Genomic DNA, 15,348 nt, shown 5'->3' on the forward strand with positions numbered 1-15,348 from the left:
TAACACCGCCAGTTTCATTTGTACCCTTAAGAGGGTGATTGTACCAAATTTTCAAAATTGGGGTAAGAGCAATCTGCCATACACACACATATACACCTATACACACACACACACGCGCGCGCGCGCGCAGGGGTATGCAAAGGGAGGCTTTCGGCAAATTCCTAATTTACACACTTAAGAGGATCCTGCAGTGACTGGTGAACTTCCTCGATGTCGATAATGTCAACCTTTCTAATTTTGTTTTCCCTATATCTGTCTTTATCTAACGAAATGACATCTGTCCTTTTTTCGATTGCTCGCCATCTTACGCAAGATCCGGCAACTACTGTTGCTGCTCTTCTTGTCATTCTGCATCCGTATTTGCATTACTAAAATAATTTTTCGATGGATCTTTTTTTGTACGCATTGAATCTTACTTCTACTTGCACGATATTATTCCTACATGTTTTCCCAAGGGCAGATGATAAACATTATGTATGTATAAACTGCAGAATTTTTGTTTTAAGTAAATATTGTCGTCAGGTGACAGCTGTATGTGCCCAAATAAGTAACATTTTTAATTTTTTGGTGTTTTTGATATAAAATCGCGTTTTCTACCCTAGATTTTTGTGCGTACTTTAATTCTAGACCAAAAACTTGCAATTCTGTAAAGCCAATTAAAAGATCCATCGAAAAACGAAAATGTCGGTAAATCATACGGCTGCAGGATCCCCTTAAAAATGGTGAGAAAGCAATGTACAAAATTCTAATTTTTTTTAGAATTTCTCATGTTTTAAATTTATAAATAATTTTGTAAAAATCTTTAAATTTTAATTGACATAAACAAATATTATTTTAATTAGTTATATACTATAATATCTGTATATTCGATAATTATTCGAGCAAACAATCAAAACATTTGAGTAAATATGACAATTTCATAAATGGACAATTCAGTAATTGAGAACAATACTTAAAATAAGAATCTTTGAATTCAATGACGATAAGAATCCTATTCCGTTCTTTAATATTAATCACTGAGATGATTGTAAGCAAGCTTTACAATTGAATTCCTGACTAAGATGTTAAATGTAAAGAGAAATGTAAATAGAAAGTAGGAATAGTCTTGCCGAAAGGGCATTTCAGACAATCAAACGGATCAATTCATCATTTGTAAGATGTAATATGTGAAATGTAATATGTGGGGTGTAATAGTGGGAGCACGCTACCATCCACCACCCTATGATTCTCCCGAAGTGGGAGGCGGGTGATTTGCGCATGTCCATCGATCCGCGATCCGATGATCGATGGGACCGAGCGAGGCTCGGTCTCTTTCGTTCTGGGGACTCCGAGCCGACCACACTTAATTCTAAATACGGGCTTTACGACGAGCAGACTGACTGTGGATTGAGAGGCGAGTCAGGATAAGGCGATCAAACTGCGGAGCATTACGGCCCGCCCAGCATTCTATCAGCCACGTGAGGCAAGGGTCCCCGGAACAGGCGAGAGAGCCAACGAGGGAAGCGCAGGAGGTTCCCGAGCACGCAGATGAGTACTTGTCTCTAACACGAACTTGAATCGTGATCGGCACGCGTCCTCGGAGAGTATAATAATTCTCGCGCTATACAAATGTATCCATATATCGCATTAGTATTCTCTTAATTCCTATCGAGACGCGTACATTTTGATATGACGACCATCTTCGGCGTGACGCATAATGAGCGATAAGTGTCCGCGAGGATATTTATTGGGCGAGTGAGTGAATGTGTGAAAAGCGTGCGTATAGAGGCGGTCTCAGGAGAGCGATATTTGTAGCCATTGTTAATTAAAATAAAACTGCGGATACACTTTGATAAATATCTCGTTCGATGAATGCACGTTCCTTCCCGGGAATCGAGTCATCTTTTGTATAAGTAAGGTTTAAACAAATAAAATAGATCTTACACATTGAATTCATATATGTTACGAGCAAAGTCAGCATGGTGTGCAGTGTCGGCATTGCCCGGGCAATGTCAGCATTGCACAACGCGACTGGGCAAAGTAGTTTATTAGCGGACATTGCCCGGTTTGATGTAGGCAAAGTTAACACTGCCCATCCAGCGATGGCAATGTCAGCAACGATTATCACATTGCGGACTTTGCTCGGTTCAAAGTGGGCAATGTCGACAATGCTAAATCTCCGTGGGCTAAGCTGCGCTAAATGTATGGTAATTCTTCAGTTTAGCTACCTCAGCACAGAAATCGATGCAATTAGGCTTAATCGACGCGTTTTTGCACGAAACGAACGAATCTGGCAGAAAAAAGTGTCGCATGTAAAACTGCGCCAATTTTAAATGAATCAATCGTGCAGAATAACCAAGCATCTCGATTCAAGCAGTTAGGTTTCACGCTGGGAGTTTCATTAGTTTAATTATGCGTGGGAAGCACACACACACACACACACACGGGGGGTGCGAGCGGGGGCCTTTGCCCCCCCCCTCCCCCGCACCCACCCCGTCGGTAGGCAGCGTGGACCTTGCTTTACAACATAAAGTACATGCTAAGTTGTAAAGCGAAATTATAAAGCACATGCATGGAGGGGTGCAAGGAGGCTTACATGCGTGAGCGCACGTGAACAGAAAGGCTTTTCTCCCCTGCACCCTCCCCCATGCATGTACTTTATAATTTCGTTTTACAACTTAGCATGTACTTTATGTTGTAAAGCGAGGTCCACGCAGCCTACCGGCGGGGTGGGTGCGGAGGAGGGGGGTGGCCGAAGGCCCCCCCTCGCACCCCCCCGTTGTGTGTGTGTGTGTGTGTGCTTCCCACGCATAATTAAACTAATGAAACTCCCAGCGTGAGACCTAACTGCTTGAATCGAGATGCTTGATTATTCTGCACGATTGATTCATTTAAAATTGGCGCAGTTTTACATGCGCGTGCGACCACTGAGCATGCGCATATGGCCGCAGGGCACGTTTAGTGGTGCTACATGTCGTCGGTTCAACTTTGACGATTAATATCTCGCGTCGCAGGGCAGAGCGACACTTTTTTCAGATTCATTCGTTTCATGCAAAAACGCGTCGATTAAGCTTAATTGCATCGATTTCTGTGTTGAGGTAGCTAAACTGAAGAATTACCCTTATTTAGCGCAGCTTAGCCCACGGAGATTTAGCATTGTCGACATTGCCTACTTGAAACCGAGCAAAGTCCGCAATGTGATAATCGTTGCTGACATTGCCATCGCTGGATGGGCAGTGTTAACTTTGCCCACATCAAACCGGGCAATGTCCGCTAATAAACTACTTTGCCCAGTCGCGTTGTGCAATGCTGACATTGCCCGGGCAATGCCGACACTGCACACTATGCTGACTTTGCCCGTAACATATACATTATATACAGACGTATCCAATTACCAAAAAAAAAATATAAACAGAGCATGCACAAAAGATAAAAGAAATTTCTCGCAAGTTACTTGAGATCCAGAAGAATCTCTATTACGCTTTTGGTTATTCCAACTGAAATAATAATCACTCAGAACTAAGAGTTTAAAATTAAAGTTAATACTGTTTATGCTGAAAAGTAAACGCAACTAATGTGAAAAAGAAGACGCAATTAAGAATAATATTAGACTCGAATCCTCGCTCGAATCAATAAGATATGTGCCGCAAAACAGTGTTCGAAGAATTAAACGTAGACGCAAACAATATATTATCGAATTCACTTAATAATGAATAATCTGCTCACGTGACAATTGTCTTAATAATCATTCCCGATTATAGATAATTATTCCGATTAAAGAATCACTACGTCCTTTCTGGATATTTATTCCGGTTAAAGGATCACTACGTCCTTTTCGAGTTATGCGCATAACAGAGAATACTAAATCTCGCACCGAAGTGCCTCGGCGAGACGTCTCTGAATTTACTGTAATCAAGAAATTGATTACAGTATTCCTTCAATATTCAATAACAGCCACACAAGCTAAGGTTTCTTACCTTCGAGTGTCCAAAAGACAAACGGGTAAATCTGAAGAATAGTGGCCTCCTCACCGATTTCGCTCAACTTGGGCTTAATCGACGCGTTTTTGCACGAAACGACCGAATCTGGCAGAAAAAAGTGTCGCTCTGCCCCGCGAAGCGAGATATTAACGGTTAAAGTTGACAGGAATCAGGTTATGATTCCTGTCATACCGACAAGATGCAGCGACTACGACCATGCCCTGCGGCCACACGCGCATGCTCAGTGGCCGCACGCGCATGCAGCAGATCACGTGACAACTGTTTGGTTGGTAAGTCAGAAAGTGTAACATAATTTGAAATAATTTGTTAAAGCAGAGAATAGTTGGTATATGAAAAGTACACATAAATATTTACTTTTCATATATCAACTATTCTCTGCTTTAACAAATTATTTATGTTACAGATATTAAGTGTTGAAGTTAACGAAACAGAAATAAAATTGTTAAAGCAGAGAATAACAACTTCTATAAAGCAGGGCATACACCAGCATACACACGTGTGTGTGCCCTGCTTTAACGAAAATCACAACTTCTATAAAGCAGGGCATACACACGTGTGTGTGTGCCTTGCTTTAACAAAAATTACAACTTCTATAAAGTAGGGCATACACACGTGTGTGTGCCTTGCTTTAACGAAAATCACAACTTCTATAAAGCAGAGCATACACACGTGTGTGTGTGCTCTGCTTTAACGAAAATCACAACTTCTATAAAGCAGGGCATACACACGTGTGTATGTGCCCTGCTTTAACGAAAATCATTAAACAGTTACATCGTGCAGAATAACCAAGCATCTCGATTCAAGTAGTTAGGTCTCACGCTGGGAGTTTTATTAGTTTAATTAATATAATAAGCACACACACACACACACACACACAACGGGGGGTGCGAGGGGGGGCCTTTGCCCCCTCTCCCCCGCACTCACCCCGCCGGTAGGCTGCGTGGACCTCGCTTTACAACATAAAGTACATGCTAAGTTGGGTAAAGCGAAATTATAAGGCACATGCATGGAGGGGTGCAAGGGGGCTTACATGCGTGAGCGCACGTGAACAGAAAGGCTTATCTCCCCTGCACCCTCCCCCATGCATGTACTTATAATTTCGTTTTACAATTTAGCATGTACTTTATGTTGTAAAGCGAAGTCCACGCAGCCTACCGGTGGGGTGAATGCGAGAGAGGGGGGGCCAAAGGCCCCCCCTCGCACCTCCCCGTTGTGTGTGTGTGTGTGTGTGTGTGTGTGTGCTTCCCACGCATAATTAAACTAATGAAACTCCCAGCGTGAGACCTAACTGCTTGAATCGAGATGCTTGGTTATTCTGCACGATTGATTCATTTAAAATTGGCGCAGTTTTACATGCGCGTGCGACCACTGAGCATGCGCGTGTGGCCGCAGGGCATGGTCGTAGTCGCTGCATCTCGTCGGTATGACAGGAATCATAACCTGATTTCTGTCAACTTTAACCGTTAATATCTCGCTTCGCGGGGCAGAGCGACACTTTTTTCTGCCAGATTCGGTCGTTTCGTGCAAAAACGCGTCGATTAAGCCCAAGTTGAACAAAATCGGTGAGGAGGCCACTATTCTTCAGATTTACCGACAAACGTTTCGAAGAAAACGTTAATAGCGGCCACAAGGAATCTCAATGGCTGATTCCTTTTACCGATCTCCGTATCTCCTTAGACAAACGAACGGCTTGTTCGTATTATTTATCGATTCGGGAAACCGAATCAGAGACTGAGAGTCTCGAATAAAGGTGGATGCCAAAGCCGAGAAGCTCGGATGGAGACGATACGCACTTCCTTCCTTCCTTCCTTCCTTCCTTCACTTTCAGAATATTCGAGATATACGATGCTGAGAAATATTACGTGCTCACTAATCGAGCTGCCGAACGGAAGTGAAGACACGAAGACACACGAGTCGCGCGTAGAGAAGCTGTCGCTGAGAGCGTCACGTATAGATGAGCATCAGCGCCATGGTTACGATTTATTTACTGATTAACAGCGCCGTTATATCGATAGTGAGTTTAAAGGAGGTCGGTAATGCAACTCGCGATCTTATTGATTCGACTAAGTAACCTTTTTACCAACGAAAGCTCTGTATGCCATCTCTATTTACAAGAATTTATGCTACATTCTAAACATTCCCCCCGCCTTCGTTAACCACGGTTAGCGAACTAGTTCCTTGACTGGGAAAGATAGGAAGAGGACAGACCTTCACTATAGGTCGTTTTAAGATGGATGTTTGTGTCCGAACAGACACAACTCGAACGAGACCATCCTTACCTGGATGAATATCTATAACTCTGCCGAGAGGCCATTTTGAAGGAGAATATCGTTCATCCATCACTAAAACAAGGGAATCCTTCTTTATGGAGGAAGTAGTCTTGTTCCACTTATAAATGGATAAATAACGTTGAAGGCATTCTTTTGACCATCGTGACCAAAAACTGTCTACCATCTGACGAATACGCTGCCATCGTGAAAGTCGAGAAATAGGAACGTCTTCAAGAGAAGGTTCAGGTAGTACCGTGAGTGAGCTACCAACTAAGAAATGACCTGGAGTCAGGGCATTGAGATCATCTGCATCTTCAGATAACGGACTTAACGGTCTAGAATTAAGTATTGCTTCAATTTGTGTTAAGAGGGTGGTCATTTCCTCATAAGTCAGTATAGATTCTGTCTGTTTGTCTGTACGCGAACTACTCATTCGTTAGTGGACCAAATTTTTACCAAAAGTATATGAAATAGGGGTAGAATTTTCCGGGGATAAAAATGTTGTGGTTAATTTTTCATTACCGATCTTTTTGGAAACCGGTTCCGAAATTTTATCAAATTTTACGAGAATTAATTGACCAAATCTCAAAGAATTGTATATGAAGTAGGAATAGAATTTCCCGGGGATTGCCATAAAGTGTACAATTTTTCGTTACCGATTTTTTTGGAAACAGGTTACGAAATTTTTCCAATTTTTCGGGAATTAATTGACCGAATCGCAAAGAATTGTATATGAAGTAGGGGTAGAATTTCCCAAGGATTGCCATAAAGTGTATAATTTTTCGTTACCGATCTTTTTGGAAACCGGTTCCAAAATTTTTCCAATTTTTCTAGAAATAATTGACCACAAATCTCAAAGAATTGTATATGCTGATTTTTTTGAAACCGCGAGTTTAATTTTTTATTAATGTACTGATTTTCTTGAAACGTTTCCGATTTTTGTTTAAAAAAATCAGAAACGTAGAGCAGCACTAAATTATGAAATGGAAGAAGCTGCAAAGGCCAAAAAAAATAAATCTTTTTTTTATAATTTTTGGGAATAATACGTTCATAGGTCGATTAGTTTTAAATGAAATATGTTGTATGTAGGATTTGTTACCGATTTTCTGGAAACCGGTTTTTCTAATTTTTCGGGACATAATTGACCGAATTTCAAAGAGTTATATATGAAACAGGGGGTAGAATTTTCCGGGGAGTGCTATAAAGTGTATAATTTTTTGTTACCAATTTTTTTGGAAGCCGGTATCAAAAATTTTTCAAATTTTTCGGGAATTAACCAGTCATTTCAATTCGTGACTGTCGCGAGCGATTAAGACCGGTGTTTGAAAACCGGTTACGAAATTTTTCCAATTTCTCGGAAAATAACAAGTAGTTTGCGGTCAGACAGACAAACATACAGACGTCAGGTACTTATATATATAGATAGGAGTAGAAAAAAACTAAAGAATGTAATAGAATTAGAAAAATTGCTAATAGTAAAGTGGTTTACGATTTCCGTTAAAAAAAAATATACGTGATTGCGCCAATTTCCGCAAACTTTAAGATATCAAACTGAATTTTTTAATGGATAATTTTTTTAATGAATAATTTTTATGGATAATTTTTTGTTATCGATTTTTAAAACCGATTTGAAAATTATTAAAATTTTGAAAAATAATAAGTAATAATTGACCGATTTTTTTGAAATCAGTGCTAATATTTTTAAAATTTTTGGAGAATAAGTTTAATTTATTATTAATGGATCGATTTTCTTGAAACCGGTGCCAAAATTTTTCTAATTTTTAGTTGATGATTTTGATGAAATTGGTACCAAAAGATTACTAATTTTATGGAGATGGCTACTATGGAATTGAAAATTGGGTTTTATGGGGTTCTATTGGTGCTCCTAATTAATGAGTGAGTTTGGGGAGAAGGGAATAGATTTTGAACCCGCGCGAAGCGCGGGCGAAAAATCTAGTAATAAAAAATCAATTAATCAATCTCTCTCTCTCTCTCAAAAATCGTTTTAGTCATGTTGTAACGATGCGCCCCTTACGCCAAGGCATCGTCCCCGGCCACCACCCGCCGGATGCCGCCCGACCGATCCTCCGTCGGGCGAGGACAGGGCGCGGTGCGCCCACAATTTTTAATCTTTTGAAACGCACCGTGTGCGCGGGAAATCCGCCGCACCGGTGCCTTCTTGCACGACGCCGATCCTCGCCGAAGCGAGCACACGGGATCGCGCCGCTCCCACCACCACGCCATCGCCTGACGATCGGCCTCCCTCCTGCCAAGCTCGCCGCGCCGAGCGGTATAAAAAGCCGGCGCGCTCGACGAAACGACATTTCGTCGCTATCACGGCTCTTCGCTACTCCTGACGAAGCCTATCTCCCAGATCCTAGGGCGACACGCAAAACAAGGTCCAGCGTTTGGGCCTCTACTGAGGGTTCTCAGAGTGTCTCCGAGCTCCCTCACACTTACCCCGACGGCCACGGCACCGCGCGGTCGAGCGTGCTCGGCCTCGTAGCGAGGGTTCTCGCGACCGTAACCCCGGGATTCCGCAATCCTCCGTGTACATATCGCGCTCACGCCCACTCGATATACCGCACCGGGTGCACCCGCACCACGGTGCCGCGCCGCGACCGTAGAGTACTATACCCATCGTACTCCCCGTTCGTATATGATATCTGTAACCGCGTTCCGTTCGTATATCATATACCGCGTTTTATTATTTCCTGTAGGCCGCCCAGTGCACCGGCCCTGTCGATTATTCGTATAGGATATCTGTAACCGCGTTCCGTCCGTATATAATATACCGCGTTTTATTATTTCCTGTAGGCCGCCCAGTGCACCGGCACTGTCGATTGTTATTCGTAAATGATCTCTGTAACCGCGTCCCGTTCGTATGTAATATGCCGCGCTTCGTTATTTTCCCGTAAGATACTGCGATGAACTCCGTTCGTATGTAATATACCGCGCTTCGTTATTTTCTTGTAATATACTTTGTATACCGCATCTCGAGTTGAATAAAGTAAAGAAATACGTGTGTATCGCAAATTGACTACTGTCTCTGGGCCTTTCATCAAACTCCCGATCCAGTAAACTTAGGCCGCGTTCGATATAAAGTCAGACCGTTACAATGTATAACATCGTTATATATATATATATATATATATATATATATATATATATACACATATATAAACTTTGCATAGTGTATGATGTTCTCTTTTGCGGGTATGTATTATCGGCGGAAGCAATTGAGAACATTTAAATATGGAGTTTATTTTTTTTGGGTGTTACTTACTTTCATTTAAGGGTTCATATTTTTAGAGTTTATACCGTCATTTTTAATGATTAACCATTAATTGAAAGTTAACTATCACTTAAAGGTTAACCATCATCCAAAGAAAAACCCTTAAAGTTGGGTGTGATTTTGGACCGCCAATTGAAGGTAACCTTCAAACAATGGTTAACCTTCAATTGGCGGTTTGAAATCACACCCAACTTTAAGGATTTTTCTATGGTGTTTTTTTAACGGTTAACACCAGAAGTTGAGTGTATTTTTCCATAAGGGAATGATTTCCACCAATTATCTCAGAAAGTATTGGTTTATTGGAAAAGTGTTTTAGATAAAAGTTGAAGGGTTTGAAGGAGACCGCAGTAGACGATTTTATTAGATTTTGGGTCCGGGGCCTGTATTAAGCCCAAGTCAAATTTTTTAAATAAAAACCCTTATTTTTTATTGTATCATCTTTTTCTACTAATAAATTTGAACAACTTTTGTCTGAAACATTTTCTTATTTGCTCAATACTTTTTGAGATATTCAAGGAAAACTTGGTAACTTTTTCAATATTTAGCTTATGATATCTTGATAATTGTTTGCCAGAGGAAAAAATGGTATAGAAGACTTTTTGACTTGATTTTGTCTTAAGAATATGCTGTTGCAATAGCACTCCAATTTTTTTAAATACTTGTGAACACTCCAAGAAGATGCATACACAAATATTTAAAAAAAATTGGAGTATATTATTGCAACAGCACATTTTTGAAATAAAATTAAGTTAAAAAGTTCTCTGTACTACTTTTTTCTCTGGCAAACAATCATCAAGATGTCACAAGCTAAATATTGAAAAAGTTACTAAGTTTTCCTTGAATATCTCAAAAAGTATTAAGCAAATAAAAGAATTTTTCAAACAAAAGTTGTTCAAATTAATTAATAGAGAAAGATGGTACAAAGAAAATAGGGGTTTTCATTTACAAAATTTGACTTAAGCCCTATTGGGCTTAATGAAACACTTTTCCAATAAATCAAGCCGTTAGAGATATTCAAGGAAAACTTGATAACTTTTTTAATATTTAGCTTGTGATATTTTGATGATTGTTTGCCAGAGAAAAAAATGGTACAGAGGACTTTTTAACTAAATTTTATTTAAAAAATGTGCTGTTGCAATAGTATACTCTAATTTTTTTTAAATATTTGTGTATGCATCTTCTTGGAGTGTTTACAAATATTTAAAAAAAATTGGAATGCTATTCCAACAGTATTCTTAAGACAAAATCAAGTCAAAAAGTCCTCTATATCACTTTTTCCTCTGGCAAACACAATTGAGCATGGCACTTCTGAGATAATTAATTTTTTATTCGTTTTTCATAAAAAAAGTACTAAAAATTAATATGGTAAAAAATAAAAATTACCATCTCAAAGTACAAGAATCCAACATTTTTCATGTATACAAATTTTTTTTATATAGAAGAACTTATTTTGAGTTCAAAATTTCCGAAAATATCAATTCTTGAAAAAAACTCAAAATTCAACTGTTGATATCTACTGAAATAACGTCCATAAAATTCTGAAAAAAATTAAGAAGAAACCTATCATTTAGTACAATAACATATACTGCAAAAAAAAAATCGGTGAATGCGAGTGAAAAAAAAAGTTGAGATCCCATGGAATACCCCATATATATGTCGTAGGCTTATAGAAAAAGCAGCCCGTTAACTAAAATCCTAGGAACTTAGCTAAACGCCGGCCAATAGAGTAATGAACTGTGAATTAGTGTAATAGCCTAGTAAATTCAGCCTCTTAGGCTAAAAGCCGGCTGTTAGCCTAACGGCCTGACACGCTTTGGGCAGTTAGAAAAATGACTATTGGATATCATTGCAATTGTAAACAAAACATTTTAAAAGATACGGAGAGTTCAAACATAAATACAACAAGATCATAACGGCTATATCTATATGTATGTAATTATACTTTCAATATTTGTTATGACTTACATGTCATTGTTTTTAATATCGACTCTTTAGATCAGTTCACTTTGAATTCAAGTGGCAGAATGAGCTCGCTTCTCATTCTTAATTATTTATCGAATTTCTGCATGACTACCAATTATGTTGCCAATATAGCACCACATCTTATGAAGACTGCGCCTGTTTCATTTACATCAATAATGTCTGACACTGAAATTAATGGTATGTATTGATGTATTCTATGACAATAATGTATGTATTAAACGGGAGATTTTTAACATTAACACAATTGTGTTACTTGAATAATAATATATTTTAGAAAAACGAGAGAATGTATTTAACCTGATATCTGCTAATCAAACCATAGAAATATCCGACCCCGACAAGGAAAATTGTACTTTGGAAGGTATATATATTTGTGTTATGTAGTTGTGTTGTATGTATTTGTGTGTGTGTGTGCGCGCGCGCGCGCGCGTGCGTGCGTGCGTGCGTGCGTGCGTGCGTGCGTGCGTGCGTGTGTGTGTGTGTGTGTGTGTGTGTGTGTGTGTGTGTGTGTGTGTGTTGTGTGTGTGTGTGTGTGTCATAATAGATAGAAATTTTACCTGAACAGTCGTTCAATGAGAGCATTTCGTACGAGAATGCCGTCTCCAGGCTGTCAGTGAGGCTCGACCACCGGGACTTCATTATTCATATCTACTATTTCTTCATCATCGTCTTCTAAGTAATCATTCAAAATCAATGAGAGATTATGAAGAACAGCACATGCCACAACGATTGATGTAGACGTTAACATTTTGTAGTAAGCCCTTTTGACAGACAAAGAAATCTACGTTTCCAAATACCGAATGTCCTCTCGACAATTTTTCTTGTTCTCCCATGAGTTGTATTATAACTGAAACAAAAAAATATATATCATGAACATAATACAATTATACAAGAATTTTAAAATTGCAGTTATAAAATACATGTATTGAACCTTATTTCTTCATCCGTTCTAGGATTACCAATCGGCGTAAGTAAAAAAGGCAATGCGGGATATCCAGCATCTCCAACAAGCATTCCATCCAGTTCGCCTTGTCTATATCGCATATATATGCGAGAATATTGAAAGATTCGGCTATCGTGTTCACTTCCTGGCCATTCAGGAACAATATCTAAAATTTCGGTGCGTGGTCCAACAATTACCTAGAAAGAGAAAAAATGAGATGAAATAGTCTTTTTTTTGTATTTATCCTTTTGTATTTATACAAATATTTTCTTAAATTACTCAAACAAGTATTATATATGTACCTAAACGTTCAAAGAGAAGTGTCCTTTTCTATTTCTAAAAATTTTATTAACATTTTGAAGTCTAGTGTGTACTAAACGAATATGTGTGCAATCTATTGCGCCACCAATACTAGGAAAACCTATATGCCTCCATGACCACGTCCAAGTTCCTTAAATAGTCGTTTATTCTCTAAACGTGATTTATCTGACGATGGTATTTTGATATATCGATTAATATGGCTAGCTATAATAAAGTGGACACTCTGAACACACAATTCGTGAAATTGTTGGTTGTGATATTGTTATTACATCCCCTAAAATAAGCTACAAAAAAATTCTTTAATAATTTATTCTTATATTATTAATACACACCCAAACACACGTATGTATGTGTACATATATATATACAATTTACATACCTGAAAACTTGCCGTTGAATAAAATCTTAAACATATTAATAATTGTACAACAGGAGATATTGGCAAGCCTCGATTGTTTATTTTGGCAAGTCCTTCTTCTACTAAAGGTAAGATGCCAAACATTACCGAATTTTTGGAAAATCGAAATCTTCGTTTAAATTCCCATTCACTGTAGAATTCAAAAGAATTTTGATAATCACGAAAATATCGCTTAGGAGCACGCATCTCTTCTACTTCCTCCTCATCACTCGAAAAATTTAATTCATGCATTGCCAGATTGTTTGGATTTTCCAAATCCATTGTTAACTAGGAGGACTCAATTATCACAGTTGGACACTTACGCACCTCTGAATACAAATATAGATTTATCAAACACATATACAAATATATCAATCTTTGTGTGTGTGTGTGTATGTATGTATGTATATATATATATATATATATATATATATATATATATATAAAATAGTATCTATAAATTAAAATATATTGTATATATATATGTAGGTCTAGAGGTATGTTCCGGGACTGTTTACGTTTTTTGAAATGTACAGTCCTGGAATATAACGCATATATATGTAATCAGATTCAAAAAATTGTCCCGAAACGTGCCGTAGGACATGAATTTTTTCCAGGACAGTCCTGGAAACTGCCAAATGTCCTGGAATATACCGATGTAAAAAAATAAAAGTCCCGGAACATACTTCCGGACCTACATATATATATATATATATATATATATATATATATATATATATATATATACTATAAAATGTTTTAATTTAGATACTATTTGAGCATTAAAATTGAAATATATGTCATTTACCGAACAATTGCATAGATTTGCACTAAAGTTATATTGTAAAAATATAGGAAAGGGATAGAGCGTAAGTATATCAAGTATTCTATTTCTGAAAGTTAAGCTTTATATATTTATCGTAGTCAAGATATATGAAATAATATATTTTGTAAATTACTATTTCATTGAAATACATTTTTTCTTTCTTCAGGGTAAACGTTACATTTCCAGAGAGGCTTAGTACTCACAACTTTAATGATTTTTAAAAACCATTGTGGAAAATATGAGTTTTACATTATTGTTAAATAACACTACTATAAAATGTTTTATTTTGATATTATTTGGACATTGAAATTGAAATATATGTCATTATGCATACATATATGTTATTTGTAATATATATATGTAAAACTTAAAAACTTAACAATGTAAAACTCACATTTTTTACTATGGTTTTTACAAATCATTAAAGTTGTGAGTACTGAGCCTCTCTGAAAATCAAGAGACACGGTAATGTCCCCGCGCCAAGTATACGCGAAGCGAGATCGCACTATAGATCTTTTACGCGACAATCAGTTGCGAGTAGGGTCAGTGCACCGTTTGTGGCCACTTTAAGGATTTTTGACGAAATAAATACGTTTTAAATTAAATTCTTTTTGTTATGTAACGCTTTTAACTACTTTAATATATTCTTAAGAATCTTTTATATAAGAAACTTAAGATTGGCAAACAAATAAATTTAAATAAATATTTCAAAAATAAAAATTATATTATAAGTTCCGATTTCACCGTTTTTGGCCACCAAAACACCAGTTTTCGCTACAATAAGTACTAGTTTTGGCCACATAATGAAACTGAGGTTAATTTCTAATTAAACAATTTAAATAAGTATATATAATAAAAATTATAATTTATTTTTACTGTTAATATTTATTTTTAATAAAATATTATATATATATATATATATCATATCATACATAAATTTCTATCAACTAATATCAAGAATTTAAAAAATTTATTTATATATCTTATGAAGGTTCGTGCGTCATCTTGGAAGTTTCATGTTTTATCGCCAATGATTTGGATGTCGGGTTATGTAAAAACGTGTTGTGATATTTATTGCACATTTTGCAATGCGACCAACTAAAATTGCCAGTGTGTGCTCGGAGGCAATTCTTGCAAAGTTTAAATTTTTTAATGAAATCCCACCTACGCGGTACCGACAGCTTAATGAAATCAGGACATTTATATACCGAGTGTTTTTCCTTTTTACAAAATAAACAGTTCGAAGGTGTATTGGTAACCAAAGCGCGCGCACCTTACAATAAAAGAGCTTGTAAAACACGCCACGAACCCATGTGGCACCTCGTTTCGCGTG

At 37.6% G+C, this 15,348-nt stretch overlaps 1 pseudogene; it reads right to left on the reverse strand.

The window, feature by feature from the left end:
• Positions 1 to 11,455: 11,455 nt before the first annotated feature.
• Positions 11,456 to 13,931, reverse strand: LOC139809727 (putative nuclease HARBI1; annotated as a pseudogene).
• Between the last annotated feature and the right edge of the window lie 1,417 nt (positions 13,932 to 15,348).

This window comes from Temnothorax longispinosus, chromosome 3 (assembly GCF_030848805.1).
Source record: "Temnothorax longispinosus isolate EJ_2023e chromosome 3, Tlon_JGU_v1, whole genome shotgun sequence".
In the NCBI taxonomy this organism is placed as follows: Eukaryota; Metazoa; Arthropoda; class Insecta; order Hymenoptera; family Formicidae; genus Temnothorax; species Temnothorax longispinosus.